Raw genomic sequence first — 23198 nt, forward strand, 5'->3', positions numbered from 1 at the left:
TTGTCGCATACACTCGCAATCACCTTCTAAGTTGAGACCACCCACTTTGGATGCCCATAACTCATGATGTATAAGTCCGATTCACGAGCTATAAAGCACACTTGAAAATACTCATTAAAAACCATGTTTTGGAGACTTGAACAACTCAAAACATCAGCACCCAAGACTAACAAAATAACACCTTTGTACATGAATTTTTACAGAGCTAACTTGCAGAGCTATTTACACCTATATACATGAGGGTAGTGGCCAAGCTTTTTGGCATGACTTGGTAAATTTATGCTCATCCAAAAAATGGCCTGACATAGCTTGCCAAACCCCCCCCCCCCCCAGCCTGCTTGATCTTCATGACAAGCAGAGGTTCCTAGGGTGAAAAACTGCCGCAGCTCATTCCCATAAACCTCATTTACATTTTCAAATGTCTCCACACTGTCTTCCTTTATCGGTAGCGTCTCATTTGTCACGATTTTCATCAAACCTGCCAAGTATTTCTTCAATCTATAACCATTAACATGATATTTATGATGTGCACCACTCAAATTGGCCAACTGATATGTGTCATTAATCAAATTTCTTCACAATAGTAAAAGGACATTCCCACTTGATTTGAAACGTTTTCTGAAAGTTTTTGTCCAACTTACTGTTGTATCGCAAAACAAGATAATCCTTTTCAATTTCGTTATCTTGTACGCATTCATTAGCCTTTAGCTGAGCCTTCTTTGACACTTCTTCATAGTATCTCAAAGTGAAAACTCTGTCCAATTGCAAACATTGTAAATCCAACAACCTTTCCTGCTAAGCATTTTTTTGCTCTTCGTCTCCCAATGACAATAATTTGAGTGCAGGAATCTTCACTTAAATTGGCAATAAAGCTTCCTGGCCATAAACCAAGTGGTAAGAAGAAAATCTTGTCTCATTTTGATAGCAGTTCTATAGGCTCATAATGCACAAGGCAACTCTGAATCCCAAGTCCTCCCATGTGTTTAGGCCATCTTTTTCAAGATCTTCACTAACTCTCCGTTGAACCTCTCATTGAGACCATTGCATTGTGGATAATAAGGAGAGTTGTACTTATGATGTATATTGAGCTTCTTGCATAAGAAATCAAACAGCTCCCCTCTAAATCTTGGTCCTCTATCAGAAAGTAGCTCTAGAGGCACACCAAATTTGCAGCATATATGCCCATAAACAAACTTCCCCATTTCCTTACTGGTAATTTGTTTGCCCATCATGACAAGTAATCCATTGCTGTTGAGGCGGTCCTGGGCGGGCAACAAGAGAGGCGACCTCTAAACACCCGTCAAGGCTCCCGTGCTGCTCAATTGGGGCTGGGGCAACCATAAGCACAACACAACAACAAACCCACAACCAAACCCAAACAAGATAGGGGCACCATCTAGTTATGGTATGCGAACTAGGATGCAAGAGAGATTTGGGCACAGCCAAGAAGATGCACCACACAACACACACAAACAACCTCACACCAAGACACACACAAACTGGACCAGAGAGAGCTAGAGAAAAGGAAAGAGAGAGAGAAAAGGATCTTGCGTAATACCTTATTTGTGACTTGCAAATGGAGATGGTTCGTTATGATGCTATCGTAGAACTTGTATAAAACTCACTCAATGCTTAGTGATTGCTAAACATTGCCAAAACACACACACACTGTCTTAGGGTGTGGGAGACCTCTCACCACAATACCCTCTTACAATGGATACAAAACTGGCAATGAAAAACACACTAAAACACTCTCTAAAATCAAGATCAACCGATAAAAACTCAAATACACAAGTCACCTTGAATTCACCAAACCGTATTGCACAAATGGAAGGACGAAGATTTGAAGGTCGAATCACGCCCTTGATGCACCAAACCTCAATTTATTGATGATGAAGGAGCATATACAATAGTGGTTTTGAGATTTGTGGAACTCACGCTCTCTCACTTGCAATGTGTAGCTCGAAGGCTTCTCTCACACCAAGAGTGAAGCTCACAAGTGGTTGCTACACCTAAGTCTCTCCTCACGCATAGAGTGTTGGGGTGCTATGTGAGATGTTGGAGGTCGTTTTTCAAGAAGGAAAGGGGACTATTTATAGGTTGGAGACCCCTCATTAAAATTATTGGAAATCCTAATTTACAAGCTAACAAATCAGGATTATGATTTTTTTGAATATCAAAACATTGCGGGCCTTCTTTGTCTGCTTGAGTCATGGGTGTGGGCTCAAAAGAGAGCATTATTGATGGTAGATAAGGTGAAAGTAAGTAAAGAGAGAGAGAGAGAGTTACTATACACATGTCTTGAGGCGAGGTGTCTTTTATGGTTAGTTCAATGGCTATTTTGTGTTAGTATGTTAGTGGTTAGTAATCACTATAAAGTTAATGTTACATTTACAATGGGTAGAATGGGGTGGATGGTTGAATGAAGTGAGCAAATCCTTGTGATGGTGAAGCTTGAAGATGTTTTGGACTTACTTGTGTAGGTTCTCAAAATGACTATCAATCTTCTTCTTCGTCTTCTCTTCTTTACGCCACCGCCGCCAAGGTTGATTATCGTGATGAAAATGGTAATTTCGTTGATGAGATCTCTTGATTTGCAGAGGTTAATCATGGTACACATGCTGAATTTATATATATATATATAAGGGTTAAGATGGAATTGTACTTTGGAGATAATAGAGAGAGGCATAGAGATGGTGTATGTATGTAGAGGTTCATAAAAGAACTATAGGGATGAGAGAGAAGGGTAATGGTGAAGAGGGTGGGAGAAGCCATGGAAATTGCAGGTTTGAGTGAGGGAAGGAGAGGGAGGGATGTGTAAGAGTGAGTAGGTGTGTGGAAGGGTGAGAGAAGACTAAAAGCTACTTGTGAGAAAAGTGGGCAGACTGGGGTCCACTCAAAAAATCATAGCTCATCGCTGGTAGCTCCAAAAATCATGAAAACATTTGAGGTGATTATTCAGAGCGTGGGCTACATTTTCTCTTTTGACCACCGCTCCAAATTCGGAGTGGAGATAGGTGCCAAAATTCTCACCAAAAAGCCTGTATTTTACGCCTGCAAAAGTCTTTTACTGGCCCCCTCCTTTATTGAATTTGTACAATGCATCCAAGAGTGAGCCCCTCCTTTGTCATATTATAATACAAAGCATCCAAGTTGCCCTTGACCCATGCATGGAGGAGGATTATTGGTGAATAAAGAAATATATACATGGTGGGACTAGTGTATGGACTATTCATGGACTTTAGCTCAATGAGCACATGGTGTTAGAATAATGAGTAAAAATAATAATAAAAATATGGAGGAGTTATGGATATGGAAAGATATTGGAATCATATGATATGGTCCCTCCTTGAATTATTTTGGGTGAAAGAGGAAAAGGTATGCAAGTAAATAATATAATAAAAGTAACCAATGAGTAGAAATCAATTTTTTGTTTTCACGAGGGTGAGGGTGAAAATGTGGGAGTGATTTGTATAAAGGAAAAATATGAGGTTAGAGTATGTACAATATTGGCAAAAAATATAATTATGGTGTAAGAGAATGAAAGAAGGCGTACATAGGTTTAATAAAACACACACCTAAGTAGAATATTTAAAAAAAATACCAAAATAATTATAAAAAATTCCCTATATTTAGGCCATATATACAATGAAATATTTACACACAAAGAGGCCATAATATACTTTTATTATTTTTTTTAATTTTTTTATTTGGCTCAACTAGCCCAGTGACTAGCTAGCTGAGGGTTTTTAAGAAGATATGGGAAAAGCCCCCTAACTCACACACGCCTATGTACAGTGAAATGGTAGGGATAGCCATAGCGTTTGGGTGAATTTGGTAGGGTGGAGTAACTTACTATGGCAATTATGGAGAACTGAAAAACGGCTATCATTAGCCCTCCCCCAGGATGATGGTATATTCATGTACCATGATAGAGTTTCTTTTCCAAAGAGAGTGCTTCAGAGTCTTTGACAAGATCTTCATTGTTTGGCCCCTTGGAATTTTGGTTTGTGTTACACTCATGCTTCATGGAACAATACTTACATGAGATAGTTGCCTTTTGCTCTGGTAGATCCTTTGGTAGAAGGCGACTCAAGTAAGGCTTCAAGCGATAGCCGTTTACCTTCGTGGAGTGCTCTTTCCCATTCAAGTCCATAAGTTGATAGTAACTTGAATTGAAAGCCTTCTTGACTATGTATGACCCCTGCCATCTTGTTTCAAATTTGGCATCAAAACGATTATCGAGTCGATTTTCATACCTTAGCACAAGATCTCCTTCATTGATGCCTTTGTCCTTCAGTTTCTTGTCAAGCTTCTCCTTTGTCTGTGTGGATTTCCTCTTATAGCATTCGTATGCTGCTTCTCTTTTCCACTCAAGCTCAGCTAAGGTAAGAAGTCGATCCATCCATGCTTCTTGATCATCTTGTGCTCCTTTGCCATGAAGTCGCATTGTTGGAATGTTGAGCTCGATAGGCTGCAAAGCCTCTTGACCATAGACCAAGTGAAATGGTGTTAACTCCGTGGCTTCCCTATATGTGGTTCGATATGCCCACAAGGCACCATCCAAGAAGTCATCCCATAATTTTGTCTTGTTTTGCACCATCTTTCTAATGATTCCTGCAATGACACCATTAGCTTTTTCTACCAAACCATTTGATTGGGGATAGTAGGGTGTACTATGACGATGTAGAATGTGAAGTTCTTCACAGACTTCTGTGAGCAATCCCTTTCTAAACCCTGGACCATTATCAGAAACAATCTCCAAAGGTGTGCCAAATCTACAACAAATGTGAGTGTAGACGAATTTTCTCACTGTCTTCTCATTTACCTTTGCCACACTTTGTGCTTCCATCCACCTAGTCAAATAGTCTACAACCACTAGAATGTAGAGGTTACCATTTTTTGTCCTAGGCAGAGGACCCATAGCATCAATGCCCCACTTTTCAAAGGGTCCATTTGCAAGCACAATTTGCCTTGGACCATAAACCAATCTTCTATTCCCATTTACCTGACAATTGTGACAACTTTTACACCAATGTTAGACATCCACATGCAGACTTGGCCAAACATACCCCACAAGCAAAATCTTCTTCACAGTTAATTCTTGGGCAAAATGACCACCACATGCTTCTTCATGCAAACCTTTTAGAATGGCTGGAATTTCCTCAATAGTTGGTACTCTTCTGCATACTTGATCCCTCCCTCTTTGATAGAGGGAGCCTTCTAGGAAGAGATATGCACTTGCCTTCTTCATGAGTCTCCTCTTCTGCGCCTTCGTGAAGTCTTGTGGAAACTCGCCCTCCAAAATGTAGCTTATAATGGGAGTCAATGACTCCAATCCCTGGTATCTCGGTTGCTTGACAGTTTCTGCCACCATGATGACCTGCACTTCTTTCTCAACACATGTAACTACTTGCTGTGCAAGTAAATCGGCATCTTCATTCTGTTTCCTAGGAATATGATATAGTTGCACTTCTTCAAATTGATTAAACAATCGACGAATGTCATGAACTTTTGTCCGTAAGTTTTCATTCTTGCATGCCCAAATGCCTAAAATCTGTTTAACAATGAGAAGTGCATCTCCCTTTACCATGAGGCGTTGTATCCCTTGGCCAATGCACATCTTCAAACCATGAAGTAGTGTGTCGTATTCTGCTTCATTGTTGCTAGTTGAACCTGGTAGATTGACCTTCTCTTTCATGACCACCTCTCCACTTGGGTTGAGCAACACTAGCCCTCCCCCTGCTTTCCCTGTGGCTCGTCGAAAAGCTCCATCAAAGAACAAGGTAAAAGCATTGGGAATACTTTTTGGTGGTGGCAATGGTAGGGTCTTTACTTGAGGCACCTTAATTTCCTTCTCATGTACCCTATAAGTGAGAATCCCTGCCAATTGTGCACGCACACTATCTTCTACCTTGAAAGAGTATTGAAACTCTTGCAACTCCATAATCCACTTTGAGATCCTAGTTCTAAGATTCATTTGAGATGACACCCAAGGGAACAAATTCTTTGCGGTGAGGATTACAAAAGGTTTTGGGAGCAAGTAGGATCTAAACTTTCTCACCGCAAACATGAGAGAAAGCATCATGAGTTCTGCTTCTGTGTAGTCTCTCTCCAAAGCATTCATGACCCTACTAGCAAAGTAGATGGGTCGCATCCTTGTACTGTGGGGATCTTGTTGTAGCAACACAGCACCAATTGTTTCCCTTCCAACACTAGAGCTAACAAAGAATGTGTACTCCCAACAAGGAGGCATGAGTGTTGGTAGCTCTGACAAAATGACTTTAATGTTACAAAAATACTCTTCAAGCTCATCAGACCATGCAAATTCTACTTGTTGTGTCAACTTTTGCAAAGGATGAAGCAACTCCGAGGCTAAGTGAATGAAGCGTGACATATACTTCACCTTCTGAATGAAAGAGATGACCTCCTTAAGACTCTTCGGTGATGGGAGCTCAATAAGAGCCTTTGCCTTTGAAGGATCCACCTCAATGCCTTTATAGGAAACCTTGTGACCGAGCAAGATCACTTCATCCTCACCTATGTGGCACTTGTCGGGGTTGAGTTGACCTCCCATGTCGTAGAGCTTCTTTAAACCTTCTTCTACCCTTTGTAGATGCAATAATTTTGAGCTATAAATACAGAAATCATCAATGAACACCCTAATTGACTTTCCAAAGAATGCTTGAAACACCATGTTCATGAAACGTTGGAATGTTGCAGGAGCATTTGTCAGACCAAATGGCATGACTCTAAAAGAATAACAACCCCAAGGAGTGATAAAGGTTGTTTTCAATTGATCCTCCAATGCAATCCCTATTTGAAAGTAACCTGAGTAGCCATCACACACAGTGTACTTCTCATGACCAGCTACCTCATTTAGTATCTCATCCTGAAATGGGAGGGGAAAGTGATCTCTTTTTGTTGCCTCATTGAGTGGACGGTAATCCACACACACCCTCCACTTTCCGTTTTTCTTAGGAGTGACAACAACGGGAGAGACCCACTCTGAATTCTCCACTGGATAAATGAAACCTGCTGCTAGAAGCTTTCTTACCTCCTTGAGTAAAGCCTGCTCCTTGATGACTCCTAGCCTTCGTAACTTCTGAGCCTTAGGTGTGGCCTCTAGCTTCAACTCAATTTTGTGTTGAACAGCATCTACTCCACGCACATCGGTGTAGTCTTTAGCAAAAAGCCTAGGAAATTTCCTTAGCACACATTTGAACTCCTCTCTTTCATCCTTTGTAAGTGTTGTAGATAGCATACCTTCTAGCATTCTTTCATCTTCCACTTTTTGGTTCTCTTGGGAACCTACCTCCTCCAAACCTTGACAAGAGGTCTCTTGGTTGCTTGGCTTAAACCTTACCCCCATGACTTCAATGGAGGACTCCTCTTCAGTAATGCTGCCGCTACTTTCTTCTTCTGAAGTGTTTTCAGTCCAATCTTCTTCCGTCTCACTTCGAGATGATTCTTCATGGAGCTCTTCTTGGCGTTGCTCCTTCATGTCAAAGACAACCTTCTTGTGATTGTCATTCCTGCAAATTAGCTTTCCACTCTCCCAATCCTGCAAAGCTCGCATTTTCATTAGCCATGGTCTTCCTAGGATAAATGGGTAACCATTTCCCTTGGTAGACATGACATAGAAATCCACTGCCTTCTTAATGCCAAAGGCCTCCACAAAAACATTTTTACAAATGCCTACGCACCTAGCCTTGCTATTGTTTGCCATCTTGACTTTGATTTCAGGTGTCTCATGGATGTGCATGCCTAGTCTTTGCATGAGCCCTTCTGTCATGATGCAAATTTGTGCACCCCCATCCACTAGACCTTTCCTAACCAATCTTCCTTTTATGTAACAATCTAGCACAGGTGTAATACCCTCGTTCATTTCAGCATGTGCAATTTTTACAACAGGAAAACTCTCTTTTACCTTTCTCCTAGTGCTAACTACCTTTGTTAAATCCCTCCTAACTTGTGGGCATAATGCAAGAAACTGAGGCCATGAGATATCAGGACCTTTACCTCGCATGTCTTCCAACAGGCTGTATGGAGCCATACCATGTCCAAGAGGGAAGTCTTGGAGATTGATACGACGTCGAGTCCTCTTAGCTTCCTTGGTCTCCTTTGCCTTCTTGCCTTGTCCATGGTCACTCTGTGATGGGACACCCTCTTTCTCTTTACCTTTTCCTCGGCCACGCTTAATGCCATTTGCTTCCATGTCAACCTCATTTGAGTTTGTCACCTCTACCACATGCACATTTGGATCTGGCAAAGGTGGAACTCTTTCTACCCCTTGTGGAGGTGGTCTTGGTTCATTTGGCCTTTGTAGAAGCCTTGGTTGTTGACCAGCTCCTTCTCCTGCATTCATCACTGGGTAATTCAAGTTAGGTCTCCTTGGCTCTCCACGGGGCCAAGGACAATTATACATCCCATGTCCAGACTCTCCGCAATTCCAACATTGCAACACTCTCCTAGTTCGTGGCTCTCTCTCTTCTGACTTCTTTGCTTGTCCCTTTGGACCTACAGCTTGTGCAAGGTGAATTGACAGGCTGCTTAAAGATTCATTTAACTTCTCAATCACTTCATCCGTTACCTCAGGAAGCTCCCTAGATGTTGATGCTTGTGACTTACCTTTGGGTCTAAGACCTTCTATTGGAACCTCCCCCCTTAAGCACTTGAGTTTCCTATATTTCTCAGCAGCCCTAGTTTCAGCTGCATCAAAGGTAGCAGGTGCACCCGCCTCAACTTTTACCTTAAGGTCAGGAAAGAGTCCGGCTATGAACCTCTCCTTCTTTAGAAATTCTGCACCATCACCAGGGTTAGCAACATTTCGTATCCATAGAGCCCAAAGACGTAGGAACTCTTGCTTGTACAAGTAGTAGTCATCTAAGTCTTTTTGCTTATGAGAAACAATGTCTTGCCATAATTTCTGAGTGTTTTGGGGATCAAAGAATTATTTCTTGAAAGGATTCAAAACTTCAGTGTAATTCCCTTTAACTTCCTCAGGCAAAGAGTCAAACCAAGTGCTAGCATCTTTCCTAAGGACCACCTCAAACATTTCTACACGTTCTTGATCAGTTACTATCCTCTTGATACGGCAAGACATCTTGAAATTCGCCAGAAATATTTCTGCATCCTCTCCAGGCTCTCCAAAGAAAAGAGGATATCCAGACATTTGGCGTTGGCTCTCCATTGAATTGATTTCAAAGTGACGCGTTTTTGTTTTTTTGTTTCTTTAAAAGATTTACACAATAATATTTTCTAAATTGAAATCTATTCTACAACAAAATAAAAATATTCACATCAAATGACCTATGATAATCAATAAGAGATAGAATGACAGGGTTTGGTGACGCGAGAATTTTTCCTACTCTTTGGGCACCAAACATGAATACCATACGTTGTTGAAAATGGATTTTTCTACTAATTGCAATGTTTACTCTAATGTGTGGAGTGAAATGAAAGGGAAAAACCTGTATTCTTGGGCCATTATCCATGGTCTATGCATGACCTAATTCTTAAAAAAAAACAAAAATATAGACGTCCAAACTAAGGTCGTACCTAATGAGAGGCAAAATAAAAGGATTTACTGATGCGTTTATCTCTACCAACCTAAGAGGACCTAAAATTCTACGAATTACTTGCTGAAATTGCAACTTAGTACTAACAATTATGTGTACCTTTTGCCTTGCAATGGGAATGAAGGGATCATACAAATTCTCGTGATTCATGCAAGCTACTTGATTATGCTAAAGATTGAGCCTTCACAAAACATACACAAGCCTGTCCTAAGTGGGGGCACCAAAATTGAGGCGGTCCGGGGCGCGCAACAAGAGAGGCGACCTCTAAACACCCCTCAAGGCTCCCGTGCTACTCAATTGGGGCTGGGGCAACCACAAGCACAACACAACAACAAACCCACAGCCAAACCCAAACAAGATAGGGGCACCACCTAGTTATGGTATGCGAACTAGGACGCAAGAGAGATTTTGGCACAACCAAGAAGATGCACCACACAACACACACAAACAACCTCACACCAAGACACACACAAAGTGGACCAGAGAGAGCTAGAGCAAAGGAAAGAGAGAGAGAAAAGGATCTTGCGTAATACCTTATTTGTGACTTGCAAATGGAGATGGTTCGTTATGATGCTATCGTAGAACTTGTATAAAACTCACTCAATGCTTAGTGATTGCTAAACATTGCCAAAACACACACACACACTGTTTTAGGGTGTGGGAGACCTCTCACCACAATACCCTCTTACAATGGATACAAAACTGGCAATGAAAAACACACTAAAACACTCTCTAAAATCAAGATCAACCGATAAAAACTCAAATACACAAGTCACCTTGAATTCACCAAACCGTATTGCACAAATGGAAGGACGAAGATTTGAAGGTCGAATCACGCCCTTGATGCACCAAACCTCAATTTATTGATGATGAAGGAGCATATACAATAGTGGTTTTGAGATTTGTGGAACTCACGCTCTCTCACTTGCAATGTGTAGCTCGAAGGCTTCTCTCACACCAAGAGTGAAGATCACAAGTGGTTGCTACACCTAAGTCTCTCCTCACGCATAGAGTGTTGGGGTGCTATGTGAGATGTTGGAGGTCGTTTTTCAAGAAGGAAAGGGGACTATTTATAGGTTGGAGACCCCTCATTAAAATTATTGGAAATCCTAATTTACAAGCTAACAAATCAGGATTATGATTTTTTTGAATATCAAAACATTGCGGGCCTTCTTTGTCTGCTTGAGTCATGGGTGTGGGCTCAAAAGAGAGCATTATTGATGGTAGATAAGGTGAAAGTAAGTAAAGAGAGAGAGAGAGAGTTACTATACACATGTCTTGAGGCGAGGTGTCTTTTATGGTTAGTTCAATGGTTATTTTGTGTTAGTATGTTAGTGGTTAGTAATCACTATAAAGTTAATGTTACATTTACAATGGGTAGAATGGGGTGGATGGTTGAATGAAGTGAGCAAATCCTTGTGATGGTGAAGCTTGAAGATGTTTTGGACTTACTTGTGTAGGTTCTCAAAATGACTATCAATCTTCTTCTTCGTCTTCTCTTCTTTACGCCACCGCCGCCAAGGTTGATTATCGTGATGAAAATGGTAATTTCGTTGATGAGATCTCTTGATTTGCAGAGGTTAATCATGGTACACATGCTGAATTTATATATATATATATAAGGGTTAAGATGGAATTGTACTTTGGAGATAATAGAGAGAGGCATAGAGATGGTGTATGTATGTAGAGGTTCATAAAAGAACTATAGGGATGAGAGAGAAGGGTAATGGTGAAGAGGGTGGGAGAAGCCATGGAAATTGCAGGTTTGAGTGAGGGAAGGAGAGGGAGGGATGTGTAAGAGTGAGTAGGTGTGTGGAAGGGTGAGAGAAGACTAAAAGCTACTTGTGAGAAAAGTGGGCAGACTGGGGTCCACTCAAAAAATCATAGCTCATCGCTGGTAGCTCCAAAAATCATGAAAACATTTGAGGTGATTATTCAGAGCGTGGGCTACATTTTCTCTTTTGACCACCGCTCCAAATTCGGAGTGGAGATAGGTGCCAAAATTCTCACCAAAAAGCCTGTATTTTACGCCTGCAAAAGTCTTTTACTGGCCCCCTCCTTTATTGAATTTGTACAATGCATCCAAGAGTGAGCCCCTCCTTTGTCATATTATAATACAAAGCATCCAAGTTGCCCTTGACCCATGCATGGAGGAGGATTATTGGTGAATAAAGAAATATATACATGGTGGGACTAGTGTATGGACTATTCATGGACTTTAGCTCAATGAGCACATGGTGTTAGAATAATGAGTAAAAATAATAATAAAAATATGGAGGAGTTATGGATATGGAAAGATATTGGAATCATATGATATGGTCCCTCCTTGAATTATTTTGGATGAAAGAGGAAAAGGTATGCAAGTAAATAATATAATAAAAGTAACCAATGAGTAGAAATCAATTTTTTGTTTTCACGAGGGTGAGGGTGAAAATGTGGGAGTGATTTGTATAAAGGAAAAATATGAGGTTAGAGTATGTACAATATTGGCAAAAAATATAATTATGGTGTAAGAGAATGAAAGAAGGTGTACATAGGTTTAATAAAACACACACCTAAGTAGAATATTTAAAAAAAATACCAAAATAATTATAAAAAATCCCTATATTTAGGCCATATATACAATGAAATATTTACACACAAAGAGGCCATAATATACTTTTATCATTTTTTTTAATTTTTTTATTTGGCTCAACTAGCCCAGTGACTAGCTAGCTGAGGGTTTTTAAGAAGATATGGGAAAAGCCCCCTAACTCACACACGCCTATGTACAGTGAAATGGTAGGGATAGCCATAGCGTTTGGGTGAATTTGGTAGGGTGGAGTAACCTACTATGGCAATTATGGAGAGCCGAAAAACGGCTATCACTATCAAAATGTAAGCATTACTTTGGCTAGTCATAGGTAAGGGTCCAACAGCATAATGACCCCATTTTTTCAAAAAAATCAAAAGCTAGAATTTTTTGTCGCAATTCGGGTTTCAAAATTCTCTTTCCCATCTTCTGGCAAGGCAAACATGACTTGCACCAATGGTTAACATCCCGCTGAATGCTTGGCCATACATAGCCTTTTTGAAAAAATTTATGCAACATAATCTTCATGGCAAAATGGCCTCCGCAAGATCCCTCATGATTTTCTTCCAAGATCTTGTAGATTTTCTCTTTCCAAGGAACACAACACAAAACCAAATCACTTTCTTTCATGTATAGCACATCATAAAGTATTTCGTATTTCCTGGTTTTTCTTATAAATGCATACTTTTTGGAAGATGATAAACCTTCCGGTAGGACACCTGTCAACACAAAATCCATCTCCTTTGATAACACTTCCCTCCCATGACATAAAGGGGCATTTGTCTTCAGCACAAACACACAAGTGATCATTTCTTGGGCATCATCATGAGATTCTTCATTTTGAGACCTCTCAATATGTTACAACCTCCATGCTTCAAACTTTTTGAGCAACGATTTCACCTTGAAGCATAAATTCTTTAGTTTAGGATTCTTATTCTTCCATACTCCCAATACTTTCTTCATGACCAACAAGGCATTTCTTTTGATTTTCAAGCTTCTAATTCCCAGCTGTAAGCAAATATGCAAACCACCTTCAACATCCATGTACTCTGCTTCATTGTTACTTTTTGCATCAAGTTTCAGCCCTTGCTTCCTTACAAGTTTTCCTTGTGCATCATAAATGACAATGCCTCCAAAGCAGCATCATGACTTCTTCAATAAGAGCCATCAGAACATAATAGTGAAGCATCAGATATGGAAAGAGTCTTGACTTTCTTCTTTTGCACCACCTCTTCCTTAACCAAAACAGGAGTGTCTTTACAAGGGAGTAAATCTGCTAGGGTAGCTTGAGTACTCTCTTCCACCAAAAAGGTGAACTGAAACTCTTGAAGGTCAATAACCCATCTCATCACTGTTTTTGATATATTTGAACTATTGAATAACTGGGGAAGAAATGAATAACTGGTGACAAAGGTGAATGAGTTTTGTTGCAAGTAGTGTTTGAATCGTTTGCAAGCATAAACCATACTGGTCATCACCAATTCAATTTCAGAGAATTATCTTTAATGAGGACTTTTCACTCTGCTAGCATAATGAACATGCTTTATATACTAAGATAACTTCCCCTTTTGCAATAACATGGCCCCAGTGGGATCATCTCCCACCGATGGGTTAACATAAAACTCCTTCTCCTAGTTAGGAGCTTGCATAATGGGTAGAGTAATTAAAACCTCTTTGACTCTATCAAAAACATCGTCACAATCACGAGACCACTCCAAGGGATCATTCTTAACTTCTTGCAGCAATGGATACAATAGTTGTGATGCCAAAGGTATGAAACGAGACATATATTTAAACTTTTGTATCAAAGTAGCCAACTGTCTCTTATCATTTGGAGATGACAACAACAAAAAAGCCTCCACTTTATCTGGATCCACTTCAATCCCATTTTTCAAAATCACATGTCCAAGAAGATTTACCCTTGGCTGCACCAAATGATACTTTTTAAGGTTCAGCTGACCCCCGCATTCATCATACCTTACAAAAGTCATTTCAAGCTTTTGAACATGCTCCTTCCTCGAACTGTATACACAGAAATCAGAAATGAATCCTTCGACAAACGTCCCAAGGGACGGCGTAAGGATCCAATCCACTTTTCTTTCAAAAGCTCCAGGCCTATTTACCAACCCAAAAGGAAGGTAGCAAAAGTAGAACAACCCCATGGTGTGATAAAAGTAGTCTTTTTTTAATCTCAGGAGTAAGGATAAGCTAAAAATATCTTGAATAGCCATCACAGATATTGTATCTTTCAAAGCCAGCCACTGCATCTAAAGTTGATCAATGAAAGGCAAGGGGTAAGGATCTTTCTTGGTCAGTGTATTTAATGTCTTGTAATCAACACAAACTCTCCAACACCCATCTTTTTTTGGAGTGACCACTACATGGCTCACCCATCAGCATTATCAACTGGCACAATGAACCCTCCATCCAAGAGTTTATCCATTTCTTCCTTTAAAGCATTCATTTGATCCTTACCCATCCTTCTTAATTTCTATCGTATTGGCTTTGCCCCTTCAACCAACTCGATCTTCACAAGATCTCCAACAAAACCCTTTATTTCCTGGTATGAAGTGATGAAACGATCTGGAAACCTGTCCAACATTGTTAAGTACTCCCTTATTTCTCCTTGCATCAAATTTGTACTCAACATAATTTGAATTAACTCTTTCTTCACTGGCAATTCCTGTTTAGACTGCATCAACTCTTCAAGTTGCTCTAAGCGGCTTGAGGCATTTAAATTCCCTGACACTTGGAATATCTCACCCACTTCTCCCTTCTCCTCGTCCAACAATAAGAATGACACTTCACACTCGTCATTGGAACTAGAAGCAAAGATACTTTCTGAATCTTCAGAACTATCTTCACTGGTAACTTTGAATTCATCATTCTCACTCGCATCTTCTAGTACCATAGGTTGCTTGGTAGTCATATCAAACACCCTCTTTTTACCCTTCATACACAGAGAATATTGTGCCCTTTCTCCAACCTTGCATAGCACCAATAGCTCTTAACACTAGGTTGGTAATGGGACACTTTTATGTCCTGGGACACTTTTATGTCCTGTTAAGTGACCAATTTCCTTGAATTATGTCAAGAGTTTCAAAATTGATTTTGAGGTGATATCTATCTAGAAAGTTGTCTCTTGAGCTGAAAAAAACTCGACATTTTTTTGGAATATCAATTCCATCTTTAACCTTGTCCTTGCACAACATTTCACAACCTAAACTGTGTGAAAAAACGGGTCCTGTTTTTTGCTTTTTTCAACTTTTTGGAACTATACCACTCTAGAATTCATTTTTGTGAGGTCTATATTGCCAGAGAACTATCTTTAGTAGTCCTCAACATGTCTTGATGCTTCTAGGGAGAAATAAATATTAAAGTTGTAAGTTATGACCAAATTACAAAAAATTATCAAATCCTGTTTTTTAGCCAATTTTAGCTCTTCTATGATTTTTTTGTGGATTTCATGATATCCAAATGCATTTTTTAATTTCTATGTCGCATATTGTAACATAAAGCTAATATTCCTTGAGTTTTGGGACACCTAATACCCTATTTTTCATAGTACACAACGGTGGTTGATTTTTTCAATTAGAGAAGAAAACGAAACATTCTAGTATATCAAGTATAGCTTTTTCAATATTATTAGTTTCTTGTGACAACTACATGCATTTTGTAGGTAGTAACCATATCTAGTCATAAGGATCAAATTTGGCTAGATATTGAATAGTTTCTATGGGATTCTACAACTCATAATGTTGAACCCAGTTTTTTCATGTTTGCTGTATTTAGCACTTCATCTTTGTCCCCAAGATTCCCCTTGGTAAGAGATGTATTATTATTTTGACATGCTCCATGGATCCTTATGAACATAAAGGACAATAGGTAACTAAGAAAACATGCATATATTATTTGTATTGAGCGTGGCTATAGAAACTTTGATGGTAGGTTTGCAGAATGGTAAAAATTCAACTTTTTTGTACCTATTTATTTTGGAAAAACAAAAAATAGTGAGTGAGAAGCAATCATATGTTCTGATCACCAACCCATTGAAGCTAACTAGGGAATTTATCTCAAGTCCTACAAAAATCCCTAATCTTATTTTTATGCAACAAAACGTAAGAAATGACTGTTTTGATGAAAATGCACTGGTCCATCAACTTTGGAGACTTGGTGTGACCAAAAGATGAGAAATTTTACAAGTTTATTATTTTTTCCATGTGTAGTAGGCCTTGAACTATAACCTCATGAAAGGATTTTACAAAATGAGTGGATCTACTATGGTTTTGGAGGTTTTTTTCAAAACCCTCAAAGGACACTTTTATGTCCTGTTAGGTTACCAACCTAGTGTTAACCAAGGTCGCCCCAAAATGAGAGAAAAATCTCCCAGGCTAACTGGCATAACATGAAAGTTTACTATAACCTTCAGGTTAAAGACTTCAAATTCCAAATTCTTAATAATCCCCAAACACTTCACTTTGGCATGGTTTGCTAGTTGAATCCAAAACCCATAGCTTCCACATGTAATGAGACCCAGTCTCTTGGCACATGATTGTGTGATCACACAAACTTGAGCACCTCCATCAATGTAGGCCTCTCCCATGCCACACCTTTGTGCCAAGAGTTCACCACAGGAAAAATTTTGGGTAGCTCTCCCACAACCAACACTCTCAGTTGTCCATGCTTCAGTTCTTTCTCTGAGTCACCAATGACTTCAATTGCCTCTCCAGTTTGGGGACCATATTCATCAGCTATTCCAAAGTACAATCTAATTTCCTCCCAAGGTTCCTTTAAATTGTAAGCTGTTTGGTCTTCTCCCAAAGGTAAATCTACCACTTCAAACTCTCTACAAGGTCTTCTCTTCCTCTTGGCTTTTGCATCTTCACCCTCTTTATCTTTCCCTTTGTTTTTTTCTAGGATCGGGAGTGGCATAGCCTTCCCTCTCTCTTTTGCCTACGAGTAACATATCTACTTCTTTCTTTTGAACCCGCACAATACCCACATGACCACCAGAGATTGAGGCGTTATTTTCCTGTTTAGTACCTTGATCTCCTCGTATATCCAATGCATAATCATTAGACCTGTTAGAAATCTGCTAGGGGCGTGGGAACATATCACCTCCCATCCTTGTTCGCTTTGAACAATATGTGCTGACCAAATTCACCACAATTATAACAAGTAGGAATGAACCTCCTCTATGACTCAAAGACACCTTGTCCATGACCCGCATTAGTATTAGGATGAGATTCACATGCCTGGGCTATTCCTCTACCATGTCCATGACCACGACCGCCTCCACCTCCAAGGACACTAAGTCGCAATTCCTGCATTATGGTCATCATGTCTTGCATATTTCACTGTAATTGTTCAATATTAACATCCCTTCGAGCAGGTTGGGATGTAGCCTTTGCCTGATTTTCCTCCTTTTGGCCACCATTACTCTTCACAGGGAGTGATTTTCCATATTCATTAAGTCTTTGGGCCTTGCATTCTTTCTCCCTGGCAATAGCAACTGCCTCCTCGAAGGTGGTGGGCCTTTTCTGCTCAACTTTGAACTTCAATATTTCTTTTACGTTTTCCACAAAACGGTTCGTCTTTAACATGGATGGAGGGATTCATTTCCCAAAGATTGGGCCCATTTAGCCCATAAACGGGTGAACTGCATAAAAAAATCGTCAACACTTTGATTATCCTTCTGAGTGTACCCCAAAATTTCATGTTAAACTTCATCAGGTACTTCAATGGATCTGTACTATGCAAGGAAATCTTGTTTCACATAATTGTAGTCCAAAACTACCCTTGGAGTTTGTGCATGCATCATCTCTTCATGATTGTGTAAGAAAACTTTTGTCTCATCCTGTAAATTGTATCGCAGCAGCCGCAACAATATAGCTTGGTCTAGTATATTTTGTAGTAAGCAATTGACTTTCAATTTCTCAATAAAAGTCTGTGCATTCTCATTAGGCAATCCACAAAAATTGTCGGAACTTGTCCGCCATTTTTGATTGCCACAGAAACACTTACATGTGACATCAAAAGCTCAAGGGATGTTGATGGATCGCTCTAGTACCTAATCCACCTCACATTGGGTAACCCACCCCCCTGTGCTCGGCTTCACAAATCCTCATGGCCCTCCAAAGGCTGCAATACAATTATACGACCGCCTCAAGTGTTGTTCAAATTTGCACATACATAGGCTATTGTCCATAAGGACCCACATCCCCTTTACATTCTCTGCCTGCAGAATAGACACATTTCACAAGATTTGGAGCATGGGAGCACTTGATCCTCCATGTGGGACACCAAAAAAATGTTAGTGTTGTTGAGCTTACATGTGAAGCTACTCAATATATGGCACCCAGGTCCCCTCTATATATACATCATCTCATGTGTGTATTCTACACACTTTGGGGTTCTACTTCTGTGCTCTCTCCTTCTCTCTCAACATGGTATCAGAGCAGTACGTTTTTGTTTTCGATTTTTCTCCTGATCAGAAACGATTTTGCAGACCGGAATCAATGTGGTCTACAACTTTGCAGAAGGAAGTTTTTTCAAATTCTGCACTGATTTTGAGTTATCGTTCGCGGACTGCGTACATACTTGAAAAGCAACTTCCGCTTTTTGTTTTTGATTTTTTTGCTAATTGAAAACGATTTTGCAGAAACTACTCGCAAGGGATACCAGACTCAATGTGTTCTACAACTTTGCAGAAGGAAGTGTTTTCAAATTCTGCACCGATTTTGAGTTATCGTTCGCGGACTGCGTACATACCTGAAAAGCAATTTTTGCTTTTTGTTTTTGATTTTTGTGCTTATTGAAAACGATTTTGCAGAAAATACCTGCGAGAAAGACCGGAATCAATGTGGTCTACAACTTTGCCGAAGAAAGTGTTTTCAAATTCTGCACCGATTTTGAGTTATCATTCGCGAACTACGTACATACCTGAAAAGCCATTTCTGTTTTTTGTTTTTTATTTTTCTGCTTATTGAAAACGATTTTGCAGTAACTACCCACGTGAGAGACCGGAATCGATGTGTTCTACAACTTTGGAGAAGAAACTCCCCGCGATGGGGATTGGAATCGATGTGGTCTATAACTTTGCAGAAGAAAGTTTCTCTAAATTCTGCAACAATTTTGGGTTATCGTCTCGGACTGTGAATATGTTTGAAAATCAAAATTTTACTTTTTGCTTTTGATTTTTCTCATAATTGAAAACTTCTCAATTATATTTTTCTTCATCAATCATATATTTGTTACTGACGTAACTTTGCTGCAGAAGCCAGTTACACATCGTTCCGTTTCAGTCGAGCCGTTGATGATCGTCCAAATTCTATCGAGCTACTGTTGGTACATGATCTTTTGTTATATGATATACTCGTTCATTGATTCTCGTATAATTATTCTTTTAGAGATATAGTTTACGTCGTTTTATTGATAATTTCTCATTGATACCATAGTGATTTTGATGGTACCATGATGATGTTTTGTTAATACTTTGGTCATGGTGATTTTCGTTGATACCATGATGATATGTCATTGATACCATGGTTATTCTCGGTGGTGCCATGATGATATTTCGTTGATACCATGGTTATTCTCGGTGATTCCATGATGATATTTCGTTGATTCCATGGTGATTTTTATTGATACCATGATGATGTTTTGTTGATACCATGGTTATTCGCGGTGATACCATGATGTTGTTTCGTTGATACCATGGTTATTCTCGGTGATGCAATGATGATATTTCGTTGATACCATGGTTATTCTTGGTGATGCCATGATGTTGTTTCGTTGATACAATGATTATTCTCGATGATATCATGATGCTTTTCGTTGATACCATGATCATTTATTCATTTTTATTGGCATAATGATGATATTTTGTTAATACTTTGATGGTATTCATTGATCACTACATTGATAAATGTTGTTTTATGTAGTATATACACATATCATTTGTATCACGTAATCACACATTTTGTACTTTTACGTTTATACTTTATGTACCATATGTTGTCGTGCGTATATATGTCGTCAAAAGAGTGGCGTCGCGAACCATCTCTTATGGCATTGTGAACGTAATTATTTCATTAACGATGCTAATAATTTTCATGACATGTTTTTTTTTGGAGTCTATGATCTATGTAGGATTGATCAAAGAATTGATTTTATGAAGACAAACTTGGTGACAATAAAAGATTTATGAAGATATGTTTGGTGATGCCATATTGATGACAACATGAAGACATGTTTGGTGATGCGATATTGATGACAAGCTACACAGCAGATTCACGGAGACACTTTTGATTACAAGCTAATTGATAGCTTTTACACCTCTTTATTGAACCTTTGTATTCATTATTGTATTTGATAGGAGTAATGTAACTCCTCATAAAACATTCATTGTAAAAGGAGTGATGTAGCTCCTCGTAAACATTTGTATATTCAATGATTTTTATAATATAACGGTGGGTGTATATAGAGCTGTGGGTTATTCCCTTGATCCCCCAAGGGTTTTTTCATCCACAGTTAGGGACCCTTATTTGAGCGGGGGTGTTGAGCTTATATGTGAAGCTACTCAATATATGGCTTCTCTATATATGGCACCCAGGTCCCCTCTATATATACATCATCTCATGTGTGTATTCTACACACTTTGGGGTTCTACTTCTGTGCTCTCTCCTTCTCTCTCAACAAGTGTGCAAACGGCAATAAAAATGAGTGCCTCTATAGCCTTGTACGAATCACATTGTCAGAAGCAAGAACTACGACATCGCTGAAAACACCTGTGATAAATAACTGTAGAGATTTATGAAAAACCCTTGAAGCACAAAACAAACTCGGAAATAGGAGAAACTAAGGACATCATGAAAAATCTTGTTTTGTGGAGATGTCCGTAGAGCTTCCATAGGCAAAAAACAAATGGGAGATGATAGAGTTATAGCCACTCAAACATGGGAGTGCACTCTTTCTTGCTAAAAAATGAGCTCTTTGGAAGTTGTGTAGATGTTACAGCTATTAAAATGGGGAATCTCTTATCTTTTATTCTCCACAAATTTCTCTCTCTTCTCAGCCAACAAGGATTCATTTGTAATCACCTTTTAATTGGTAAAATTTTGGCCTTTTCTTGGCAAAAAATGAGTTTTTAGTGACCCTTTGACCAAGGAATGGGGTGGGGGCCAGTGGATGGGGACCAAAAAATTGTGCCAAGCGCTTGTCTAGCTGGGTGTGAACTCCCAAAATGCACCCCCTCTTCCCCATGAGCCCACGAGTCCCTCCATGGATAGCCTTGAGAGCCTCTCACCAACTGATACACCCATAATGGGCTCCCCCTTTAGGCTATATACCCCCCACCTTCCGCTTTTTCCTTCCCATGTGGGATAATCCCCCTGCCCCATGGCGACCTTTTCCTCAATCCTCCCAAACCCCTTGTGCCCACAAATTTCCAGATTTCCCCCAAAGCAGGAGGGCTTCTCGGATAAACTTCGCCCAAGCATAACTTGCTGCTTCAGCCATCGAATGCTCACCGCAACACATAGCTTGAAACCCATCATCATGGCTACATCTAGAATTCTTAAACTTGAGTATTTCTAAACCGCATTATTTCTTAATTCCAATTGTCAAGTTGGCCAAGTTGCCCTTGTCGCAAGCACCTGCAATGACCTTCTAAGTTGAGACCGCCCACTTCGGATGCCCATAACTCATGATGTATAAGTCCGATTCACGAGCTATAAATCACCACTAAAAATACTTATCTAAAACCATGTTTTGGAGAGTAGAGCAACTCAAAACATCAGCACCCAAGCCTGACAAAATCACACCTTTGTACATGAATTTTTACAGGACCACTTCCAAAACTTGCATGGCTATGTACACCTAATATATACATGAGGCTAGTGGGCAAGATTTTTGGCATGAATTAGTGACTTTATGATCATCCAAAAAATGCCTGACAATGCCTGAGCAGCTTGATATCTCTTTCTAATGCTTTGTTATTGCTTGAGTCCCCTTCCCCCATCGTCTGTGCGGAGGCTTGAAGTTGTGTGCAATTCCTCCACAACGTCATGTGTTTGCATAGCGGAGCCAGCCAATGCATATCTTTGCTCCTCTCATGATAATGTGACAATATCACTTTGGATATCCACTATTCTCTTATTGGGGGCTCTGCTGTTAAACTCCACTGGCTCATTTTGAACAAATTGGACATATAGTATCTTTGCAAACTACAAGGGACAATATGTGTGGTTTAGTATACTCCCCATGCATGAAAGATATATAGCTTCGACATGCCTGCGAATGTATGGCACACCACTGTTGATTGTTATGTCCTGCCAAGGGTAGGACCAAGCACGACGAAGGGCCAGGATAGCAAGGGGGTCCCTATATTTAGAAGGCCAAGGGACTATATAGGGCATGGCTGGGTGGTGATGAGCATGTTCTAGTTTCCTCGTCCTTTCACTAGTATCAGAGCTCAGGGAGGAGGAGTCATGGAGGGGGGGGAAGGAGATCCATTGTGAGGTCTTTTGTCTCTTGTCTACCTCTCTCTCTTTCTCTCTCTCTCTCTCTCTCTCTCTCTCTCTCTCTCGATTGAAAAGCAAGGCAACCTCTCTCTCTCTCTCTTGCGAGTTATGGAGGGCGTGGTCCTTATGCTAGGGGGGCTTTTGCGGGGAGAAGAAGAAGATGCAACAGAACTGCGCGGCCATGGCCGCTTAGAAGGAATAAAAGACGAGCAGGAAAACCCCGTGTGCAGGGCCTCTTAAGGCGAGAAGAGACGAGGTGCGGACCAACTTAAAACATAGCACGTTGTGGCTTGATAGGTGCACGAGACCGAGACCATCATGATTCAACACCGTCGCAGTCGCCGAGGAGAAATCAAGTGCGAGCTGTCTGTCGAAAGGGGTCTCGATCTCCTACTGCACCATGGCTGACTATAATAAGTATTTTTTTTCACACTATGCACCCGGCCCAAGGGCAATTTGGCCTTGGGCAATCAGAAAAAAGAAGAAGGGGGCAAGTGCCCACGGGAAAATACCCCTCTCCCA

The sequence above is a fragment of the Adiantum capillus-veneris genome, chromosome 6, assembly GCF_014529385.1.
Source record: "Adiantum capillus-veneris isolate H3 chromosome 6, ASM1452938v2, whole genome shotgun sequence".
Lineage (NCBI taxonomy): Eukaryota > Viridiplantae > Streptophyta > Polypodiopsida > Polypodiales > Pteridaceae > Adiantum > Adiantum capillus-veneris.